Source organism: Mus caroli, unplaced genomic scaffold (assembly GCF_978045245.1).
Source record: "Mus caroli unplaced genomic scaffold, Mus_caroli_1 scaffold_16, whole genome shotgun sequence".
Taxonomy (NCBI): Eukaryota; Metazoa; Chordata; class Mammalia; order Rodentia; family Muridae; genus Mus; species Mus caroli.
Genome location: NW_028227271.1, coordinates 36,916,295 through 36,939,789, shown reverse-complemented (window position 1 = coordinate 36,939,789; position 23,495 = coordinate 36,916,295). Strand labels below are relative to the sequence as shown.

The window sequence follows — 23,495 nt, the reverse complement described above, 5'->3', positions numbered from 1 at the left end:
TTATCAAGGCTTATATTTTATTTTAAATCTATGACAATATATTACTTCTTTACAGAGAACTCCAAACCGCACATGCCACAGCCTCCACAAAGCCAAAACTACACCCTGTGCCTGCCTCTGCCTGGTGATTCTATTTTTCCCTGCCTGGGCTAACAGCAGCATCCCAGAGGTATGGGGCCTGCTGACTCCTTTCACCTTCCACACTGAACAAAGCCCCAGGGCTGGAGGCACCCCTGAGTGCCTGCCAAGAAACGGAGCTTGGGATGTACAGACAGCCGCAATAGCTATCTCCTTTTCCTACTCATTCTCCACTAGGCTCACTCATTAAATTGCCCTTACCAGCTAATCCTTCACTACCTGACAGCCTTGCGAACATGCAAAGATTCTCCCTTGCTGTGGCTCCCCTCTTCCAGGGAAGGGGCACCTGCTCTTGACACTGCCCAACTCTTCTCAAACGCTATCTACAATGAAAATTCCCCAAGCTCCTCTCCCCCGAGGTCAGTATCTGGGGGCCGCCAACATGCCCTCTTATCTCAGTTACGGAGAGCCTCGCCTGCAGCCTGTCTCTGGTCTGGCTGATAACACAGTCTGTTGTTTTTAGAGGAAATAACTTAGCACTGAGAGCTTCCATGCACATGACTCTGCCTGAATGTGTGGAGGCAGGGACAGTCCCAGCCCTCTACAGGATCACAGTTCCTACTAAGGAGGAAACATGCCCATCATGAGTCATGACTAACAGTCCCTCTCTCTTCCCTCCAACTGTTTCTCACCCATCAGCAGTGGGGTTGGGCTCCCCACAGACACCTGAACAGACCTTAGGTGCACCCACAGTTGCAAACCTCCATACCCTGATGCCCTTGCCCACTATCCTGCCACTTTGATGCATACTTCCTTCTTCCCCTCAGCCACTCCAGGCTAGGACATGAACTCTCTGGGTCACCATCTAGATATATTCAATAACTCAAAGCACTTTCAGACACACAGGAGTAACTAGTATTTGTCAAGTGATGTTGGGAAGAGAGCTGTGTTTAAATTAAGGCGTCCTTGCTAATGCAGCTCAGCTAGGTAGATTTAAGACACGAAAAGAAAGTTCTCAAGTCTTCCTCCCACTCCGAACTCAGGACAAGAAGCCATGAACTGTGTTTTCACATGCATGTATATTCAGGCATTGCTAGGTATTGTTGGTATATTTTTTTTAAAAAAAAAAAATAAGATTGTCTGTGGGTGATGTGGATCATACACACGTGTCATGGGGAGCAAGGGAGAGGTGTTCATCAACAAAATGCAGCTGGCCATTGCCAGAGCTAGAGACCTGTAACCATGGGAACAAACACTTTCGTACTGTTAAAGTTTGTAGGTGAGATGTCCTCATCTTATAGTCTTACATGTTTGAATGATTGATTCCTAGCTGGCGACCCCATTTGGGGAGTTATGGAACCTTTAAGGTGTGGCTGTGGATCTCTCTCTCTCTCTCTCTCTCTCTCTCTCTCTCTGTATGTGTGTGTGTTTATGGGTTATAGCTCAGCTCTAGTTCCTGCCATAACTCTCCTACCAGCTTCTATATCTATCTGACCTGCCCAGATGTGAGCAAGCATCCACTGCTATATCTGAAGCCATTCCCCACCCACCGTGTCTTCACAATCATGCATATACCCAGGACTCCTTTGTGCCTGCCACACCATTCTCCCCTGGAAGGCGTCAAGGCACACAGCTGGACGATGACTGTAGACAACAGCCAGCCCATCTTCAGATCTAGATGTGTAAGACGCAAAGCAAGCGAGTCTCATCAGGCTTGTCCCCAGAGGCTGCATGTAACACTTGGTCTACAGAGCAGCAATGTCAGGCTGGGTCGTCGTACTTGTACTGACAATCACGTGTCATGGGGAAGAACTTTCACAATTCAGGTGTCTCTTCTCAATATCCAGGAGAACTGCAAAGTTCTCTATCACAAGCCTGCTCTGAACTCCACAGGGAGAATGGTTCCCCTCTGAGGAAGCTGCTCCACCAGGCAGGCAGGAAGGCCATGCTACAAAGAGTCTAAGAAAACAGGGCGACACCCCCTGGCTTTGCTACTCAACCCACAGAAGAGTCTGAAAAACAGCACATGTCTCATCCCCTGTGAGATCCATGAACATACTTCCAAAGGATGGAAAGAACAGCGTATTTTTCTCACCCCTCAATGCAACCCACAGCACAGCCTTGTGGGAGAGTCTGGAAAAGCCAGCACATCTTCCTCAGACGGGGAAAAACATCCACTTACCTCAGGAAGCCGAGCCACTGTCTGCCCCTGGCTCACAGATACAACTCCCCGGCCCCACGGCTCTGGCTCACAGATCTAACAGGTGCCAGTTGCTCTTTGATGGCATTGCTAGCTCAGCCGAGTCAAACCTGAAAATGGAGAACACAGAGAAAGTACAAGTTAGTTTGGGCCTTTTTGAGATTCTCAAGACAGTGACAAAGAATACACCTACTGTCCAGCCCACCAAAACCTTCAGACTGTGCAGGGAGTTTGAACAGCACCACTGTCCCATATAGGGACAGAATCACAACCAACTATAACTTCTGCTTGCAATCAGTGAGAGTCAGACAACTGCCCAGGAAATGCAGGGTGATGGGGGAACAGGGCGTAAGGGACACTTGGAAGAATGGAGGAAGAAGGGACCAAGTCATTCTGAGAGAAGGGTGTGGAAGGAAGGAGGTAAGAGCTGTTAACCACAACTACCCATCAGACGTCACTTTTATAAAAGCAAAAGTCTTGAGGGAAGTGTTCCCAAGAGCCAGGAAAAGAATGCCAGCCTGAAAATTTAAGAGGATTATTGGGTAGTGAGCAATGGTGGAGAGTCAATGGTCTCCTTTGGCCAGTCCTCAGCTCCGCAATGTATTCATGACGTCACCAAGGTCATAGTCCCCAAATTGTGGATTTGAAAAGCATGCAAATTAATATAGCACAAGAAGAGCAGTAGAGAACAGGAAATGGCTTGCACTGTCCCACCAGGACCATCGCTGCAGAGGAGATTCAAATTTCCCTGTACTATCTGCATGCAAAGTGGTTCTGCTGTTCCTCACAGGTAGAGTCCAGTTCTTCACCTTTCAATCCTGAGATTGGCTTTGCAGTAGTGAAACAGCAGATGGAGCACAAAGGCTCAAACTCAGACAACAGCAGGTATTGGGTGTAGCTTAGCAGCAGAGCACATATTTTTAGCATTCATTAGGTCTCAGTTCCACCTCTAGGATTACACACACCCCAAACAGTACTCATGCAACAAATCTACTTCCTCATCACTGCAGAGACTCTGTTTGATACCACAGTCACTGTTTTACAGCCCTATGGAGGATGCAAAACATCACACACACATAGAGAGAGAGGTCTTGCGTCTCCCTGGCTAGCCTACGTACGCACCAGATCTGCTTGTGTGACAATCCTACAGAACAAGTCACAGCTAAACTAAGTAGATTGGAAGTATGCAGCCACCCAGAGTCATGAAGATGAGAGCGGTGGGCTGGATCAAGCCCTGGGGTCTGAACTAAGCATCTTGCAGGGAAGGACTGCTAACTAACATACTCACCCTGGTACCTCTCCACAGCGGTCTATGGCAAATTAGGAAGGAAGCTGGCCTATGGATAACAGGAAGTTTACCGGGTTGGCAAGAGGGAGGGAGGGAGTTCAAGAGTTGTTTAGGTGAAGAATTGGCAGAGATCAACTGAAGCCAGCTTTGTCTAAAGGCTTAGGTCTGGCTTGGAAACCACACATGGTGTTGACTATAAACTGTCTGTTAGGAGGTGCTGATGGGACAGGATGTTTACAGGGAAGATCCATGGAAGGGGCATAAACAGAAGGACTCAGATTCTCAGTGCCGGGGTGTGGTACTGAGGGTGTGTGTGTGTGTGTAAAGATCTTTTTCTTCCAGCACTATCTGAAGTGAGCTGCAGGGGAGGGGTCCCAGCATTCTTTCCTCTCTGACTATCACCACCTCCACTGAAGAAGTCTCGCCTCTCATCAACAGCTGTAGCAGGCCTTGACTACCACTAATAGCTGAAAGGACCTTGCTTACCAGCAACAACTGGAGGGGGTCTTTTCTCTCAGTCACAGGTGGAGGGGGCCTTTACTCTTCCCAACCACTGGAGGCTCTTGCTTCTTGACAGCTAGAGGAGGCCTTTACGTTCTTCCATAAAGGCTGGAGGGAAATTGCTTTTTAGCAACTGATGGAGGAAGCCCTGACTCTCAGCAGCAGCTAGAATTGGCCTTGCTGACCTTAAGACCTTAACCTGACCTCCGCCCTTCAATGGTTGGCATGACCCCTCCTCCCTGATTTCTACTCACCCCTCTCATCCCAGTACCAAGAGCACTTCCCAAGACCTTGCTGCTGACTCTCAGATGGGAAAGACATTGCCACTGTAGTTCCTGGCATCTGCACTTTCACAAAATACTTTCCTGCTTTGCTAATCAGAGCCCCTAATCTTAATGTGGCATATGAAGAAAATTACAACCTCTTCTTCCTCCCTTTTTGTCTTCTCCTCCTCTTCTTCCTTCTCTTCCTCCTCCTCCTCCTCCATTTTGGTACTGCTAGGGATTACGTTCTGGCATACAAGCTGGGCTAAAGGCCTTACCCTGTGGGGTCCCCACAGTTTCCCTTGCTTCACCCACTTTTTGTCTATTCACTCTTTGATGTAGCACATTTGTTAAACTCCAGACCCCTCCCTCCCTGCATTTTGTTTTGTCACTGCTCTCCCTAGAATGAGCCCCTTGGTGGAGGAGGGGCTACACTTGGCTAGCTGGGTTTCCCAACCTACCCTTGTTGCCTACTGTATAATACTGCACTTTATAGATACTACTGAGGAGGCACTAGGCGATTGTTTAATGAATGAATGATCTAGAGATGAAGCTCTGAGTATCAATGGGAGTAGGCTCCTAATTAGTAGAAGCCTGTACTTGAATTTGGGTTTTATGAAAGTTACATCTTACTGAATAGTTGAAAACCATCATGATAGAAAGGACTACACACACACACACACACACACACACACACACACACACACACACACAGAGGCATCTCTAGAGATAATATGTTGATTGCTCTATATCCTAAGGCATAAGGGGGGAGGGAACTGAGGATTACTTTAACATGGAATTCTGCTCCCCATTGAGCTTCAGTCTATATTTTGGCACTGTAAGCACCAAGTAAGAACCAGAGATCTCCCTGTTAGCAATGTAACCAAACCTGAACCAATTCCTTCCTTGGTCTGGACATGCCTGGTTTGAATCCAAAGTATTTCCTGAAGGCTTATAGGTCAAAGGTGCTGTTGTCAGCTGAAGAGCCTCAAGGGAATTGAATGGATCTCAAGGGCCCTGACTTTATCCATGAATACATCTACTAATGGGTTTCTAATTCGATAGCCTTACTGGGAAACGATGGAAAGTGGGGTCATGGGGCCCTGGTCGGAGGAAGGAAGTCACTGGCAGCTGTATCTTTCTCTTTCCCTTCCCCTGTCTCCATCAGTTTCCTGGTAGCCTTGAGCTGAGTGAACTCCTTTGTCCCATGATACCACAGGTTCTGCTCCACCACAGGCCCACTGCCATACAATCAAGCCACAATGGATGGAAAGCTCAGAAATTAGACCAAGCTAACCCTCTCCACTCATATGGTTCTTCTCAGACATTTCCTCAGAGGGGTAAGAAACAAAAACCATCTCTCCTGCATGGCATCTGCACTCAGCCGGCCTACTGCAGCTTCAGGTGCTCAATTTTGAAGTCATGGCACTGACCTCTCAAACACAGAGAAGATCCACTGCTGGTGCCAAGAACAGCCAGTTCATTACTTCCCATGCCTTGCATAATTTTTTTAAATACACGTCCCCAAAAACCTTTTGCTGAAAGACTACCTTGCAGCTCTGTTCCCATCAAGTCCTGAGGCCCTGCCTCTTTTTGTCTAGGCTGGTGCTTCCCCAGGGGCTTCCAACATGGATGGAAACTAAACCCTCAGTGGGATGTTACTGGGTTCCAACCAGGATACCACTGAAATGCTATGGTGGGTGTTCAGACACTCCAAACACAAATTTTAGACTAAAGAAATCCAGACGTAATAGTTATTCTCTGTGGGGCCGGAAACAATTCCCTAAGACCACAAAAAGGAAATCTAAGTTCTAAGTGATGGTTCCCTTAAGGGTTAAGAGTGATCCCTCCATTACCCTGTTGGTCCACTGGATCTATGGAGTGAATGTAGATGTCAATTTGTTCCAGGAAACTCACCTGTTCATGCTGTCCATCCCCCAGGGAGCATGAATACTGTATTACTCAGGGTTCTCTAGAGTCACAGAACTTATGGATAGTCTATATAGTAAAGGAATTTATTGATAACTTACAGTCTGCAGTCCAACTCCCAACAATGGTCAGTAGCAGCTGTGAATGGAGGTCCAAGGACCTAGCAGTTGCTCAGTCCCAATCGGCAAGCAGGTGAAGGAGAGAGAGCCTTCCATCTTTCAATGTCCTTAGGTAGTCTCCAGCAGAAGGTATATCCCAGATTAAAGGTGTGTGCCACCACACCTTTAATCCCAGATGACCTTGAATTTGGAGGTCTCCCTTTCTTAATCTTCTGGAATCCATAGCCACTATGTCTCAAGATTTCCATACCAAGCTCTAGGTCAGAAACTCTATCTCCCAGCCTCCAGATTAGGGTCACTGGTGAGCCTTCCAATTCTGGATTGTAGTTCATTCCAGATATAGTCAAGTTGACAACCAGGAATAGCCACTACAAGTACAACCTACACCCTCAGTGGGAAGCTACTGGGTTCCAACCAGGATACTCAGAGACAAGAAAGCCATTTACCAACTAGCTGGAGCATGGATTAAGACAAATTCTAGCTAAACAAATCATGGTTATGCTCCTCTGTGTTCTTATTTCCCCTGCTCTGGATCACAAGTGATTCTTCCTTTGACCCTATTAGCCTATCCACTGTTTACAGCTCTGAGAGCCATCAGACATGCCTTCCCACTGCACAGTACTATACAGTAAATCTCACAAGAGACTGTTCTCCAATTTTGTTCCTTCTCAGGTTAGGGCAGTGAACAAGAAATAAAATGCAACAGCATTCCTGGAGAGACAGAGCCACTTTGCTTAACAAATCAGAGCTTTTCTCCTTTAAGCAGAAAATGATTGCCTGAATGTTGATGGTCCCACTACTATCGCTGCATTTATAAATTACAGGACTCTTTCTTCACTCAGGGGCCCATGGGCACGTCATGCTCTGACACAGCATGGATGTGACACGGCATGGTGTGCCACAGGGAAGGGCAGTCCAGTCAACTGTGTGATTTCACAAAAGTAGCTTTTCTCAAAGTTACTCATGGACACGATGCAAAATGTGTCTGCCTCAGTACTGCTGGGCTGGGTTGGGGAGTAGAATGAGTTACCAAGACTGTGGAGGCTGAGACCATGTCACAGAGAGCAAAATGCTTTCTGCACAAGCCTCAAGACCCAAATTTGGAGCCTCAGAACCCATATAAAATCCAGGCACCATAGTGTGTGCCTATAACCCAAGTGCTCCATAGAGACAGGTGGGTTTGAAGGACTTGTTGGCCAGCGGGCCGATTGGAAACAGGGAGTTGCAGCTTCAGTGTGTGACTCTGTCTCTCAAATTAGGGAGCAGATGGATTAGGGAAGACCCAAGACCAACCTCAGGCCTCTACACATACGCACACACTTAAATGTGCAAACAAAATAAAAAAAAACTTAGAGAATAAAAAAAAATTATAAAAGAACATGAAATCACTCCGGTACAACTAAAGAAAGCAGCTGTAAGAATTGCAGGTTGTATCTTTAAGTGCTTACTGGCACTATTAAACTATTCTTGTGCATTGTGCATGTGTGCATGTGTGCATGCCTGTGTGCATGTTGTGTGCGTGTATGTACTGTAAGTTTTTTTTTTATCACTTTGAGCACGATTATTGTGGTGTTTGAATAGGCATGGCCCTCACAGACTCATGTGTTTGAATGCTTGGCCCATAGGGAGGGGCACTATTAAGAGATGTGGCCTTGTTGGAGTAGGTGTGACCTTGTGGGAGGAAGTGTGTCACTGTGTGGTTGGGCTTTGAGGTCTCATATGCTCAAGCTATGCTCAGTGTGGCACCCAGTCCCTTTCTGCTGCCTGCACACCAAGATGCAGAATGCTCAGTTCCTCCATCACTATGTCTGCCTGCATGCCACCATGCTTCCTGCAATGACAATAATGGACTTAACCCCTGAAACTGTAAGCCAGCCTCAATTTAAGGTTGTCCTTTATAAGAGTTGCCTTGGTTGTGGTGTCTCCTCAACAGCAATAAAGCCCCGAGTAAGGCAAATATATATGGAGGCAGATTAAGCAACTCAGTGCAATGACCAGCACAACCTGGAGTCTGAAATAGAAACTAACACAGAGCTAAACTCACGTGTCAGGACCAGATCCAGCACAGCTTACCTCATGTGAACATGTATAAGGTTTGGCTGGACTGTGTCACACACTGTCCTTGGCCCCAGTGAAGCCTACAGTAGACTCTTGGGTGCTCCCTTGTAGGAATAGACTGTACAGGGAAGGGATGTAGACTCAGATACAAGGAGCTATATTATATTACTCTCTACCCCGTGGGACTATGAATGTGCAAGTGGGAGTTTCCTAACTAAAATCCTGGCCTAAACATGACATGCCCAGATAATGGGATCGACACAAAGAGTATCTGGCTGCAGCTAACTGCAAAAGGGATAACTGAATGAGAAATAAGAGCAGAGAGAAGCTAACAAGGGCTAGTGTAGAGACCTAGAAAGGTGAATGTAGTTACCACAGGCTGATGCGGAGGGTATAGTCACAGGGAGCAGGAAGACGGCTTGCTTATGTTTGTAAAAGCAACATTCTCACATGAATCTGGACACGAACTCAGGAAGATATAGGCTTGTCAGCTTGGGAGTGCTGTTTGCTGCCTTGAAGCCTCCCTGTCTGAAAGAAGACTCACACACTGGACACATCATGGTGATGTGTATTTTTTTTTTTAATCTGAAAGTCAAATGCTGAGGTCTGACTACTTTGAGGGAGAAATAATCACTAACAATAGTAGTTATGGTTGAGTCTGGCCAGGGATCCTGGTACCACACTTCATGTGCATAATTTCTCACCACCTTCTTTATACAACTTCTTGTCCAGCCTCATTTCACAGATGTGGACACTGGGGATCTGAAGTAGATCCCTATTTACCCAAGGCCACACAGAAATGGATGGGGGTGAAATTCATAGCCAGTGCTCCCTTAGATAGGATATTTCAATGTGCATGGTCAGATCTGAGCCTTGCCCCAATTTCCATTGCAGAGAAAGAGATATACAGACACATGACTGTGAAGTGAACTTGCAGGTGCATCCCCACCGAATCACTCTGATGATATTGTTTTTTGGTATGTCAGGGAAGTAGGGTAGAGTCTAGTTGGCCAGGCAGCCCACCTAAGAGAACACTGTAATAGCCCACTTATTCTCTTCCTCCAGCAACAGGGTAGGATCCCAGCCTTAGTGACTGAATTTCTAGACGCTGTTTTGATTATCTTCAATCTGTCCCTACCTCTTTTTTTTTTAATGTAGCAACAACTATTATTGGTTTATTTTAAAATTTGAGAAAAGAAAGTTGGATATTATGAAAAGTATCTGTCTCTACCTCTTAAGCCTAACTTTTCTGTCTGCAAGTTGGAACTGGTGGTTGAGAATAGCCATAAGGAAGGCATGGTGCATGCTGCTTTTCCCTGTTGTCCCTGGACTGCAGGCAGATGGCTCTAGTCCCTTGGTGCATGGGCCTCCTCCTCCTTTGGGGATAGGGATAGGGATAAAGGAAGGCCCTCACTTCAGGTAGGACATCCTGCACATTTTCGAGGACTGAGTTGGTCAGCAGAGGTGGCTGCATCCTGGGTGGTTCTTCTCTGGACATCAGATGCAGATTAGTGCATGTCCTCATTGTCTCCTGAGAACTTGGAGGCTGTGTGTGTGTGTGTGTGTGTGTGTGTGTGTGTGTGTGTGTGAGTGATGGGCACTATTTTCTAGCTACTTAACGGAGGAGGTTTGTGAACCTGATCTTGTAATTGGGGGAAGACAGAATGAAGGAAATGGGAAATGGGGAGGGAGAGAAGAAAAATCTCACCTATGACCATGAAAATCTTTACTTTTGGTTCTCAGTAGTAGCTCAGTGTACATGCTGTGGGGGAGGATGACTATTAGTCTCTGATCTTTATCTGATTGAAGGAATGAGGTGCAGAGAGGTAGAGAGGTACAGGGAGATAAACAGGGGACCCAATACAGCAAGAGATGGAGGTACTGCAGTACCACCCCCGTTTCTTTCAGAACAAGCATGTTAGAAGGCAAGATGACAAGTTGGTAGAGAAGACATACTAACCCTCATTGCCTGTCCAAAACTTGAGTTTTGACTACTTTCCATATCTCAGCCTCTCTCTGTCAAAACATCCATAGCACTGGTGTGCCAACCCTACCCAGAAAAAGAAATGAACCAGAATGGCCAAACAGTACACTCTCTGGTAGGTGCTTAGATGGATAAGGGGCAGAGAGAAGCTGGCTGAAATACACAAAGGCCAGCACAGACTTGCTCAGGACATGGTGGTGAGGGGTATCTTCAGTGATGTGGCAGCCTGGCAGCCAAAATGAGGCCTGCTTCTCGGCCCACACCAATGAATAATGAGAGCAAGATAGAGACACCAAGACTATTGCTAAAGGAGTGGAACAGGAGCAACTTAGGGTATGGTCTGAGATGAATAAAATGCAGACTCAGAGATCATTTTGCAATTTTCACCCTCCTCTGACATCCAGCAAACCCAGATGTTTCTGATGTTCCAAACCTAGACAAAGCTCCTGGATTAAATTCAGATGGCTCAAGAGAGATCCAACATGCTCTGGAAAGACCCCTTCCCCAAGTCAAAAGATGCACAGGAAATGATTTTTCTATCCTATGGTACCTCTGTGGTCAGAGAGGTCCCTACAGGCAGTGTGCAAGCCTAGTCAAGATATCCACAGGGAGTCGAGCCTGGGAAATAGCATCAAAGTGGCCAAGCAAGAGGGTTCCAACAGACCCTACGATACTGAATGAGGGTGTCACTCAGAGCATTGTGTCAGCAACCCTCTCCAAGCACTTCCAGAGCAGTGGCTTCCTTGGCAGTCACATAGCACCTCCTGGAATATAGGTAGGTACCATGAAGACCTCTGTTTCCTAGACGAGGAAACGGAAGCACAGAACAGCTAAACAACTCGCTTCAGGTCACACAGCTAGCGCTTCAGCAGATGAGCTGATGAATCAGTGTGTGACTCAGCAGATGAATAATTGAAGAACTGGGGAGAAGGTTGAACAAGGGCACCCACTAAGATTTCATAACTCCGTTTCACGCTATCTTAGAGAGCAACCTCTGTGATGTACTATCACTGGATCTCCACTTGGCATCTGCACCCATGCCAAGCAACAGTTACGATGCCATAGCCCAAGGCTAAAAAAGAAACCTCCCTGACTGCACTCCAGGGATGCTTTCCAGTCATGCTGGGTGTTCATATTCCAAACTCAGTCCACAGCCTTCAGGGCTTCCTCCGCTTTGTGGGTTTGGCAGGGCATAGGGATCGGTTTCATTTGCAAAATCCTGTATGTACTTCTGGGCTCACAATGGCCTCCTTCAGAGTGTTCCAGGTTGCAGGTAGAGACAGGCAAACAGCAAAAGGCTTCATGTTGGAGCCAGTGCTGTCACTGCAGAAAGTAGGTTTTCTTTTTTCTTTTTCATTCTCTCTCTCTCTGTCTGTCTCTCTCTCTCTGTCTCTCTCTCTGTCTCTCTCTCTCTGTCTCTGTCTCTCTCTCTCCCTCTCTCCCTCTGTGTGTGTTGGGGTTGTGTCGAATACAAGTGTGCACATGACATGACTGTGACATACATGTGGAAATCAGAGGACAACTTTTCTCTGGGAGTCAATTCTCTCTTTCTCCTTCCACGTGGGTTTTGGAGACGGAACAGGTCTTCAGGCTTGCTTGGCAAGCACTTACACCTGCTGCCAGCTCCCAGAATGAATTATTTTCCTAATCCGAAGTTCCTATGAGGTGGGTGGGCAAGGACAACTAACAGCTCCTCTTATCTTCTCACTTCATTTTTAATTTCCCTTTTGGCCAAAAGGCCATTTTTTTTTTTTACGTTGAAGATTAGCCTTTGAAACTCCCAACTCTGCACCCCACAGAGCAGCTCTCGGCTCTGGCACCTAATATGTTTCCCAAGCAAACAGCCTTTATCCCCCTGACCCTCTGCCAGGTGGTGGGATTAGCAGATCTTCCACTAAAGGCACAAGGCACCTTCCTACCTTTTGTGAAGATGTTATTAACAGGCATAGGCTTTCATTCCTCAGTTCACTTGAAGCAGGTTGGCCTCCCAAGGTGCCCATCTCGGGTGCCAGGGGAAATTCTCAGCCTGGCTTGCCAACTAGGTGCTTAGTCTTGCTGCTAAGCTCTGTCTCATCCTGGGAGACTCACTATGGCTTTGAGCATCACTTGGTCCCTAGGCATCATAGGCTTTATGGATTCAGTGCATGCCAGCACTAGGGAAAAAAAATCTCATCAGAGACATGGGATGAGGACTTTTGGGAAGATGGCAAAATCATGTGGTTTCAGAACCCGCCAGGACAATTTATGAAGCCTGATTAGAATGTGACTCTTGGGGCACACTGAAGTCTCCCAGAGGGTAGGGCTGCTGGTCTTAGACTCAGGAGAAAGGAAGTGAGGAGTCTCAGGACCTCCTACTGCCTACATAGTTAAAGCATTGCATCCCTGGTCATTAATAAGCATGGCTCTGATAGGGTCAATCTAGGGGCTAGGCTGGGAGCTGATGCCCTGTCAGATGTAGTTCTGTTTTCCCATAGTCCCCAATGCTCGACAATGCAAAGTTTTAGGGTACAGGATGATGTTCTAAGTACACTGCATGTGATCAGGGTCTTGGGCTCTGAAAGTGCCAGTAAATTCCAACCCTGCCACTTCTAGCTATGGGATTCACCTACATCACTGTCTTAATCTCGCTGACTCAGCTTCCAATATCAGTGAAATGGGATTAGAATGTAAATACAGCGACCACCCAGGTTGCTGTGGGGGGGAGGTGAAGGTACAATGTGAGAGGGGTCAGATTCTCCTACCAGGGAGCCTGCTTGCAGACTAGGCAGGGTTGAATGATGTTCATGGCTCTCTGTGGTCAAGTGGGAGCCCAGACTCGTCTTCCTACTTTGAAGAAGAAGAAGAGGAAGAAGAAGAGGAAGAAGAGGAAGAAGAAGAAGAAGAAGAAGAAGAAGAAGAAGAAGAAGAAGAAGAAGAAGAAGAAGAAGAAGAAGAAGAAGAAGAAGAAGAAAAGATGCAGCTCTAAGAAAAGCCAGATGGCTCAGGAGGTGAAGGCCCTTGACCCCAAGCTGGCTACCTGAGTTGGATCCACAGAACCCTTCCCATTGAGGAAGAGAACAGAGACCCAAGAGTCCACTGACCTTCACAAAAGTGCCTTTATGAGCTGATGTCTCACAGCCCCTGGAGCTGCAAAGTAGGAAGATCTTTCATGTCTAGTCTGACACTCAGAAGGTGACCCAGCTACAGATACTCAATCCATGGGAGCGGAGGCTGGCCTGGTCCCAAGATGTTCAAAGACCCTGGGGGCACTTTCAGGTCCTGTTATAGCCACGGTTTACCAAAGCCGTGTAGAGGGCGGAGTCCTTCATTCCGTGGCCAATGAAATCAGATTATTGCTTTGAAGCCCCCATCTCTGCTTCTGAGGCTCTAAAGAAAGAGTTGCACTTTTATTGTCTTCCCTCGGACCCTTTTATGTTTGAAAAAGTAAATAGTTAATTAGATGAATTGTCGTCTCTCATGTGCAGTTGTCCTGGGCCTGGTGAGCATGAAACAGTATTTTGGAGTCGTTCCATCTCCTCAGCTAGAAAAGGCATAGGTTTGCTTCGGTTGTTTTTGTTTGTTTGTTTGTTTTTAATGGATGATAGATTTTTCTCAAAAGCTCTTTACTAAGTAGATATGCATGGAGACAGCTGCTTGGCTCCATTAGTTTCTTGTATATTCAAATGGATTTCTGTTGTTTGGCTTTTAATGAAGCCAAATCTACCACAATACAATCTATGAGGGTTATCTTTTTTAACTGCATCTAGTAAAATTCAGGGAATGTATTTTCTCTGTGAATGCTAGTTGTCCATTCCTAAAGTCACTTTTTAATTCCACCAAGTCACTTGGAACTAACGTTATATTCAATTTTTTTCTGATGATTTATTTATATATTTTTGAGAAAGGATTTTAGTATACAGCTTTGACTGGCCTTAAACTCAGAGATCTAGCTGCCTCTGCCTCCCAACTACTGAGATTAAAGACATGTGCCATTAGGTCAAAATGATTTTGATTTTTTTTAACCCTTATTTTATATTCTCTTTAAAACTTTCAAGTTATAAACAGGAGAGTGGCTCAGCAATTAAGAGCACAAATTGCTATTCCAGAGGACCTGAGTTAATTCTCAGTAATCACATCAGAAGGCTCACAACCACCTGGAACTTTAGCTCCAGAGGACCTGAGCTGGATCTGAGGCCCTCTGGCTTCTGTGGGTATCTGCACTCATGTACAAAAACCCAGACACAGAGGATATATATATATATATATATATATATATATATATATATATCACGTAAATTAAAAAATACTTTTATACTTACATGGTTGAATAACTTCAGTATTTTAGAGGCAAAAACAAAACAAAATGAAACACACATTTAAAAAAAGTTCCAAATAACCTCAGATTAATCAGAAGACACTTTTAATATAAATATTTCCAGTCTTAGTTCTGTGATCTTTGAATGGGCTTTTGAAAGGTCATGGTGAGGCACCACCTGTCCCCACACTAATCTGTCCAAAAATTAACCTTCTCGGGAATAAAAACTCAATGTTTAGAAAGCTAGAGCGAAGGCTTAGTGGGCAAAACACTTGCTTTGCAGAGAGAAAGACTTGAGTTCGAGTCCACAGTACCCATGTAAAAGCCAAGCATGACTGCACAAGCCTGGAACTTCTGTATTGGGGTTCAGAGATAGCTGGACACCAAAAGTTTGCTGGCCAGACAGTCTTGACAAAACAGCTTCTGGCTCAGTGAGGGACCCTGTCTCAAGGTGATAAGGTAGAGAAAAATAGATGAAAACACTCCATGTCTTCCTCTCTCTTACAAATGTACCACTGCATTCAAATATCACAGTATGTGTTCACATGGGCATAGATCCACTCAGGCACCAGAAACATAAGAAAACCACAAAACCTCAGAATTTGCTGGGCAATTTTTACTATATATATATTACTCAGTGTTGTGTCTGCATATGTGTGTGTGCCTGCACACCAGAAGAGAGCACCAAATCTCACTAGAGATGGTTGTGAGCCACCATGTGGTTGCTGGGAACTGAACTCAGGACGTCTGGAAGAGCAGTCTGTGCTCTCAATCTCTGAGCCACCTCTCCAGCCCCCTGGGCAATTCTTATTACCCAAGAGTTATGGTGAATTTATCAACAACTAAAGTTTTCTCAGAAATTGTACAAAGTATATCTGTGCGGCAAAAGAGAAAACTGAGGCAGGGAGCAGGTGAGAGATTTGGTCGCTGAACCGAGCATATAGTCGAGGTGCCTTGAAATCCAAGCAATCTTCAATCCTTCCCATTGAGATGTGAGCAGAGACAAGCTGAAGGTCTGCAGGGCTTGGATGTGGCTTCAGTGGGTCCTCTAACTATCTAAGTGTTGCAAGCTCCATCTCCAGTAAACAGTGTGAAGGGAAGGTGGAACCTTTAAGGGATGGGATCTAGTGGGAGGACTGCAGACTAGACAGACTACCCTCACCCTGCCCTGCTTTTTGAATGCTGAGTCACCAGAGGATGAACCTCCCTAGGATGCACCACCCTTCATGCAACATGCTAGAACCTGAGTCAGGGGAATTTCACTGGGGCCTACGCCATGCTGCTTGAGTTCTCAACTCCCAATATGGTAAATGAAATAAACCCCTTTTCTCTTCAATCACTCAGCCTCAGACATTTTAGTGTATCAACAGAAAGCTAATAAAGGACCTTGCTACCATTTTATCTTTGACGCACGTAGGGGCAATTGGGTACAATGGGTTAAACCGGTACTTCTAAGAACTTTGTAGTCCCACACCGACAGGATCCACTCTCCCTTTTGACTGACGGTAGGGTTGGACTGACATACTGCAGCCTCAGGCTGTGGCAGTATCAGAGTAGATAACAAGTGTGGATTGGACGTCAGTCTACCCAGGGTGCCCTCTACACCTGACTCCTCCCAATGTCCTCCCCAGGAGGTTACACTGAAGAATCCTTCCAGCTTCCCTGTCCTAAGCCCCAGCCACATCCCTGGATGCTGGGGGGCTGTATTTCCAGAAGCCTGAAGTTGTATATAGCAGGTTGGATTAGGGCGAAAGTGCTCGCGTTGGTCCTTCTCCCAGTCCCCATGGTCTCTCCCCAGGGCCTCTGCACATCTGGACTGCCATGCAATCCTGGATCCCAGCCTCTTCCTGTGGCTGTTTTTCAGAGGTAAAGAAGGCACTGCATCATTTCCTGCTGATTTCCCCAGGCCCTGCCCCAACCTGTGTAGGAGGGGTAAGTCCTTTATTCAACTTGAATTTTCTGTCTAAACTCAAAATGTCAAAATGTTTCAAATACACAAATTGGGACATACACTAAACCCTTGGTAAAAAGTAGATGCCACTGAAATCCTTCTCAGGGAGGCGAATAAGGCATGCTTACATAAACCTCTGTCTCCTAGGCTACCCCCAGGAGTTACACTGCTGCCTCCTACTTGGGACTTAGAGGGTTGAAGAGGAAAATGGCAGAGCCTCACCAGGATCACAGTAGCTAGTCTCAGTCCGTTGTGGGCATCTTAAACTTGATTGAAGTTCTCCTTCTTTGCCCAGTCAGCTTACAGAGTGTTTTGGTACCAGGCTTGTTCCCAGTCACAGTGCTTTTGGGGTCACTTCTCAGTCCCTGTTCTGAGAACTTGGTAATTTTTCACTCTCATTCTCCCGTAGGGAAGAAGGGGATTTTAACGGTTTTATACAACCCAAAGGAATAAGAAATGCAGGCTCCCCTGGGGGCAGCATGGGGAGCTTTCTGAGAGGTTAATACGCCATTTTACCTTAAAGTCAGCTGCCTATTGACAGTTTTCCTCTGAGCTTTCCAGAACTTTTGGACTCCATTCCACCATTTAGAAGAGACTCGTGCCCCAAAACAATCAATTTCTCTGGTAAACAGACTTAATTCAACTGGAACTTGGAGGCTCTGAAGCTTCAACGAACCTGTCCTTTCATCTTCTCCATATGTTTACAAGCCAGTGGAGAGGCCCATGCATCCTACCAAGACTTTGCACAGAGGTCCAAAGGCTGAGCTGTTCACACAGTCCCACTGAACGCCAGCACCCTTACCTCACCTCTGCTTGTTGTTTCCTTAACTCCACCCTCCCAGATCTGCTGTTCAAATCTAAATGGGAGGTGTATGTAGAGGGGCAAGTCAAATATTCAAAATAAAGTATTAAGCTGCATCTTCCAAGAGAATCCAATGCAGCCTCCTGGCTTCATACACTCACACTGAGGTCTGGGGTCATACAGTCAGAAATTTGTAGTGAGGATCCTGCATGCTCTGACCACCCTAGTGTGTAAACTGGCCAGACAAAAAGGACACAGTGCAGGAATAGGAGGCCAAAGCATTTAGTCCCTACCACCTCTAGCTGCCTCACCTCTTTGTGCAGAAGCTGACAACAGCCTGGTGTCTCAGTGGCTCTATTTCTCTTGCATACGCAGGGCGTACAACACTTTTGATATCTGCATGACATCACCCAAGAAAACACATCTGTTTTACTGCAGACTGACAGCAGCAACCCTACATCCCTGAGGCTTAGAATCCCCAGGTTTCCTTCTGTGGACCCTTCAAAGATGAGGGTTCTCACCATCTTTCAGCACAAGTGGCTTTGGTTCTGATAAATACCACACATGGCATGACTTGCCATCATCCCAGGTACCTCCCCCAGAATACCAAGACCTCTGGGACAGGCAGCTTTTCTACTCCAGTATCTCCAGCATCCTGTGAGGTAACTGGAACCAAACAAAGTTCCCATAAACACGAGCTCAGATGGAATCACTGAAATCCAACCCTCACCACCAAAGTAACCAAAGAAGCAGTGACTTCCAGACTTTGCAGTGATGTGTGATGTTGGTTATCCATTAAGAACATCAGGACCTGAGTGAATAAAAATGAGTGGTTTTGGAGATGAAGAGCAGAAAGTGTGAACATATCACTCTGGTGTTGTTCCCCAGGGCTAGTAGTTTTGCATTAAAGCTAAAGACTTGAACAGAATAATGTCTAAGGTCACTTTTAGCATGTAGACAAGGAGGTCACACTGGTCTCTTTACATCTGCACACAGAAGCCTCTTAGACACTACTATAAATGCACAGTCAGGAGTCAGACCTCATCTCTCAAACCCAGTATTGAGAACTGCTGGCAAAAAACTTGACCTAGTGAAAGACAGGAAGTCACTCTGTCAGTGAGAGGGGGAGGAGCCTGGGGTAGCACTCCAGTTTCCCCAAGTGGACTAGTTCTGAGGCAGAATCCGAGCAAACCTAAAGGAGGTGGGTACTGTCTTTACAAAGAGGTTTTGCTGTATGCCAGGTGCCTACCAGCAGAGAGCCACAGCTTCTCATTTTGCAGAGAGTGAAACAGAGACCCAGGACCCAGAATAGCTTGGGTGGCACGTTGCAAAGGAATTGAGCCTTGGCACTGAGACTCAAAGACAGGCTCTGATGGGGCTCATGTCTGTGTTCTTCTGACCGAATTAGAACAGACATGCTCTTGGGTTCTCAAGCCAGTGATGAGGAATGCAGTTTCCATGTGGGTCATGCAACTGATCCAAAAGGGCCTGAGAGTCTGATTCTAGAATTCACGCTAACCAGGCCACCTCTCCGTGCACAAAGCAGTCACTGGGAAGTAACCACTCTAGAAGTACCCCCTGCCAGTTGTTTCACTTCCCCATTTTCAGTAACTTACAATCAACTGAAGTTCAAAGAAAACTACGTAGAAAGTTCTAGAACTTTTAAACTGATAAGTTTTGAAGCAACTTTTATTGCTGATTGTTGTTATAATTGTTCTGTTTCATTGCTAGTTATCATTAACCTTTTTGCTTTGCTCAATATAAAATCTGGACTTTGTCATGGCACCCCATATTAGCCAGGGTCTCGAGTATTTACTGGGGATCTTGGGAAATACCTCTGGAGAAGAGACCATTGTACAAAGACAAGCTGACTGGTAGACATTACAGTTTTTCTGTTTTGTTTGCTTTATGGAGACCGGGAAGGGCTTAGGATGAAAGCTAAGGCTCAGCTTCTACAAAGTAAAGCTCTGTCCAAACACAGACCCCTTGAGTCAGCAATTCCAGCGAGGTAAAATTGATAAGGGTAGGTATCAAAGGCACACATCTGGAGGCTCCTTCCTGGAGAGGTCTGCCTGATCCTTGTTTATAGGATAGAGTTCCGACAAGACAGGCTGCTTGGTAGGAGGAGAGAGGGACATTTACTTGTCACAAACTCACACTGAGGATCCGGGATTCCGTGACATCCTTTTCTTTTAGGCCCATCCACAAACTACTTCCCCAAGGGGAAGGAGGACTCAAGAACCTGTAACATTAGTGACAGCCAACTGTTCAGAGGCCCCAACCTCAGGAGGAGTGTGGAAAGGGTGCTGGTAGCCTGCATCTGAATTTTGAACTCAGAGCCATCTACAAATAGCTCAGAAAAAGTCAGCTCATGCTCGCTGCTCCAGAGCCCAAAAAGAGTGGCGCTCACACTCCTGAAGAAACCCCTGTGGTCATGTCAAGCAACACTTCCTGTTTTCTAGCCCCAGATCTGGTCAAAGCCAGTGTAGGGAAGCCCCCACTAAGCCCATGCTGTGGCTTTGCTGGCCAGTATGACCTGAACGAAAAAGGCAGGGAAAGGAAATGTCAGAAAGGACAGGGAAGAAGTCCTCTATCCATCCTTTTATTCCTTTAGTCGGCTCCTGTTCACATACATGTATATACACAAGCATATTTTCAAGCCTGTTTGCCCAGTATATGTCTACACACAGTTATACGTAATATCTGTTCTTCAGGACTCTTTGGAGTCCGTAGGAATGGCTCCGCTTTGCAGATATGGAAACTGTGATTTTCAGAGGCTAAGTCTTATGTTCAAAGCGAAGTTCTTCATCTTACACCCAATTTTAGGCACACACAGGAGACACAGATGGAGAATTTTAGTTTTTTTCTTTCTTTCTTTCTTTTAGCCAATCAAGAAAGTTCAGAAAACGACTAGGCTTTGGTGTTTGGGACAGGAAGGGGAAGTGCAGAGGCGCAGGGGCCCAACCCAGTGAGTGGCTTTGGTCACCCTTTCTCACAGCCTAGTTTAACCGCTCTATCCAAAGCAGCCGACAGGGGGCAATGCATCCCTCTTTTTCAAACCTGGGGGCGCTCTGGGCCATCATCCAAGAAAGAAAACCTAGGGACACCGCCCGCAGTTTCCAGAACCGCACACTCTGGTTTAGCAGGGTGCGTGCTCAGCGCTCTCCTGGAAGTCACTGGATGAATTTTAACTTAGTAGCAATCGTGGAAAGGGACAAGGGGCGTCCGGACCCGGGACGCCTTCTAGAGGCCCTTTTAGTGCGCATAGTGTTAGCATCAACTACGTGTCAGAAGCGGTGGCAGAGATCGTCCCCTGATCCTAGCAGTCTTTCTGCTGGGGAGCGCCCCTCACCTGCAGCAGGAAGGCGTGGGCGCTCCATCTCACCACAAGTCCGTGGAAGCGTGGAGACCCGAGACAGTGGTAAACTGGGAGAGGACAGGCTTTACCCATAAACACAGTGAAAGTCTGGTGAATGCCTGATGTAGCAACTGTGCGAGCTTGTTCCTGTCCTGGGGGGTCACTAGTGTCTCCGGGAGTCAATCAGCTTCCGAGATGGCTTGACCATCCCAACTCCCACCCACTCGCACGCTTTTGGGAGCGCACTTGTCTCTCGTGGAGCGCGCTACCAATTCCTGCTGGCGGAAGAAGCTGGCTAGGACCCTTGGGCAAGAGGCTGGAGAAACTCCAGGTTCCAACAGATAGATGGAGGTCCGGGCACCTTTTCTGAGACTCCACGGTGAAGTAAGGCGAAGGGCCCTACGCTTTACCTGTACTACGAGGCAGTCACCGGGAGACTTAATCCCCTTCTCGAGTTCAGCCGCGCTGCCTCCCGCAAGGTCACACTCAAACACCCACGCGTAGAAAAACAACGAGGGCTGAAAGTTGCTTGCGCAAAGGTCCGAATCCCGAGCTAACAGTACTCCAACCAAGTCGCTTTGTCCGGTGTCACCATTTCCCACCCCGTGCACATATCAAAGCAGCAGACCATGCCCTGCGCAGGTCACACTACAGAGATGCAGACTTTGCTAACTTTTGTCCCATTATTTCTTGGCAGCTGCGGCGCCTAACGGGTTTGGAGCAGATTCCAAGTTTAGACTTTCCACCGCCACGCTCACTTTGACCACCCTCATCTACCCACTTTCTGACACACCGCTTTTTGCTATGCTGTCCTAAGCTCCAACTTCTCCCCGAGATTCGAAACGGGGCGGTATTAGAGGTGTCCCGGGGACCAACAGCCTCCTCCCGGGTCCGCGCCTGTCCACAGCTGATCGGGAGACTCCATCCGGACACTGTCCAGACCTCTGGTCTGGAAAACCAACGCTTTCCAAGCGTCCCCAGTATCCCAGCCCGAGACCTCCGCTTCTCTAGAGAGTGGGGACAATCTGCGCCTGATGGAGTCTCCTACCCGCGGCCCGGGCGGAGATCCACTGCGGTGCTGGGCGCAATGTCACCACGGCCGCTCCGGGAGCCACTGCTACAACTGCCATGGGTTCTTCACTGAGCTCCGGCAAGCTCCTCCAGTAAGTGCCAAAGAGCCTGGAGCCCTAGAGCTGGAGTCTCCTCTCTGACCCGCAGGTAGGAGACCACCGTGGCGGAGACAGAGATCTCTCTCCTTGTGTCTTCCTCTTGGCGCCTAGGGTCTTTGGTCCCATTTCTACTGTTACACCTTTCTAGTCCCTTTCCCACCCCTTCTGTGCCCAGGTCGGGACGATCACCTCAGCACTCGGAGAACACAAGCAACATTTCTCCAGCCCCAACTCGCGAGGGGGCGCCGTCCCTGGGGCGCCGGGGCAGGGACCAGCTGGGTGCGTACTCACCAAAGCCAGAGACACTCCGGACTTTGGGGGCACTGAAGAGGTTCAGAGAGGTATCTAAGGAGATGTGTTCAGGATACTTACCCAGCCAGCTCAAACCTCACGCTCCTTCTCTGCCTCCTCCTCTCTCCTCCCTCCGGTCTAGGGCTCTTTGTCTTTGCAAAGTGTCGAAAGTGTCTGGCATAGTGGGCTCCGCCGGCAGAGGTTAGCGCCGGAGAAACGGGAGGCGGGGTGAGGATGGGAGCCGCCTCTGGAACACCTTCCCCCGGGTGTAACGGGAGTGAGAGGCGGGGCGTCCGGGGAGGAGTCGCTTTCGCCCGCCGGGTCCCAGCCGTGACTCCGGCGCGCCCAGCACGGCTCTTTGGCTCTAGGTTCCTCCCCTTCCTCCGCCCAGCGCCCGCCCCTTGGCGCTCGGGCGCCCCCCTCCGCCCCTCCTGCCGGCCTCAGCTCGGCTTTCCTCTTGCTTGGGGCTTCCTGCAACCCCAATATAGCTCAGCCAAGCCACGTGGACAGCAGCGGGCTGGGTGGAGGCCGGACCCGCCTGAGAGACGCCGGAGGAGGCAGCGCGGGGACAATATCACTGCCCCAAGAGAGGGATCTGCGGGAACAGCTGGCGAGGCTAGGGAAGAACTCCCGAGAGGCTCGAAGCCCGTGGGGTCAACCCGAGGGACGAGGCGTTGGGCGTGCACCGAGAGGATGTGGCTGGCGGTGCCCAGAAGAGCCCCATTCAGGGTCGCAGTGGAGAGAGGGGGCTATCAGGCAAAGCCACCGCTTTTTCTGAGGGCGTGGGACTCGAGGTGGGATTTAGGTAGGCTTGGGGAGGGGCACCGCGGGGTTAGGGATCGCGGTGTCTGCGCGGCCAGGACTGGGAGCCGCAGACCAGGTCGCTATAAGCATCCACATCCCCGCCCTTCCCGTCTGCTCCGCCGAGGGCCTTTCCTTTGCGGATGGATAGACAGCTTCGCGGTCCGGCGCTAAGCAAAGGCTGATAGTGGGAATCAGAGTTAGAAAGGTCCCCAAGGCAGCCTGGGAATGGGGATTTGGTTTAGGTTAGGGTAAAGTTTTTCTGTTTAAATAGGGAAGTGAGGGTACGGAATTTAACGTGTGTGGGTTAAATCCACCATAAATGGTGGATTTAAAAGGCATTTCTAAGATCTGGTTTGTCAGTGGGTATCCTCTCACTGGGACTATCTCATCTACAACTTTTCCGTGG

The 23,495-nt window shown here is 47.8% G+C and overlaps 1 protein-coding gene across 2 annotated transcripts in view; it reads right to left on the bottom strand.

Moving 5' to 3' along the window:
- The window catches only part of St3gal1 (ST3 beta-galactoside alpha-2,3-sialyltransferase 1), a 72,910-nt gene extending 50,314 nt beyond the window's left edge, over window positions 1-22,596 (bottom strand). For both annotated transcript variants that reach the window (XM_085831852.1, XM_021184044.2), the window contains exons 1-2: window positions 22,367-22,596; window positions 2,261-2,388 (exon numbers count right to left, since the gene is read on the bottom strand). The gene's annotated coding sequence lies outside the window, so the exon portion shown is untranslated. The remainder of the gene's footprint in view (window positions 1-2,260; window positions 2,389-22,366) is intronic.
- Between the last annotated feature and the right edge of the window lie 899 nt (window positions 22,597-23,495).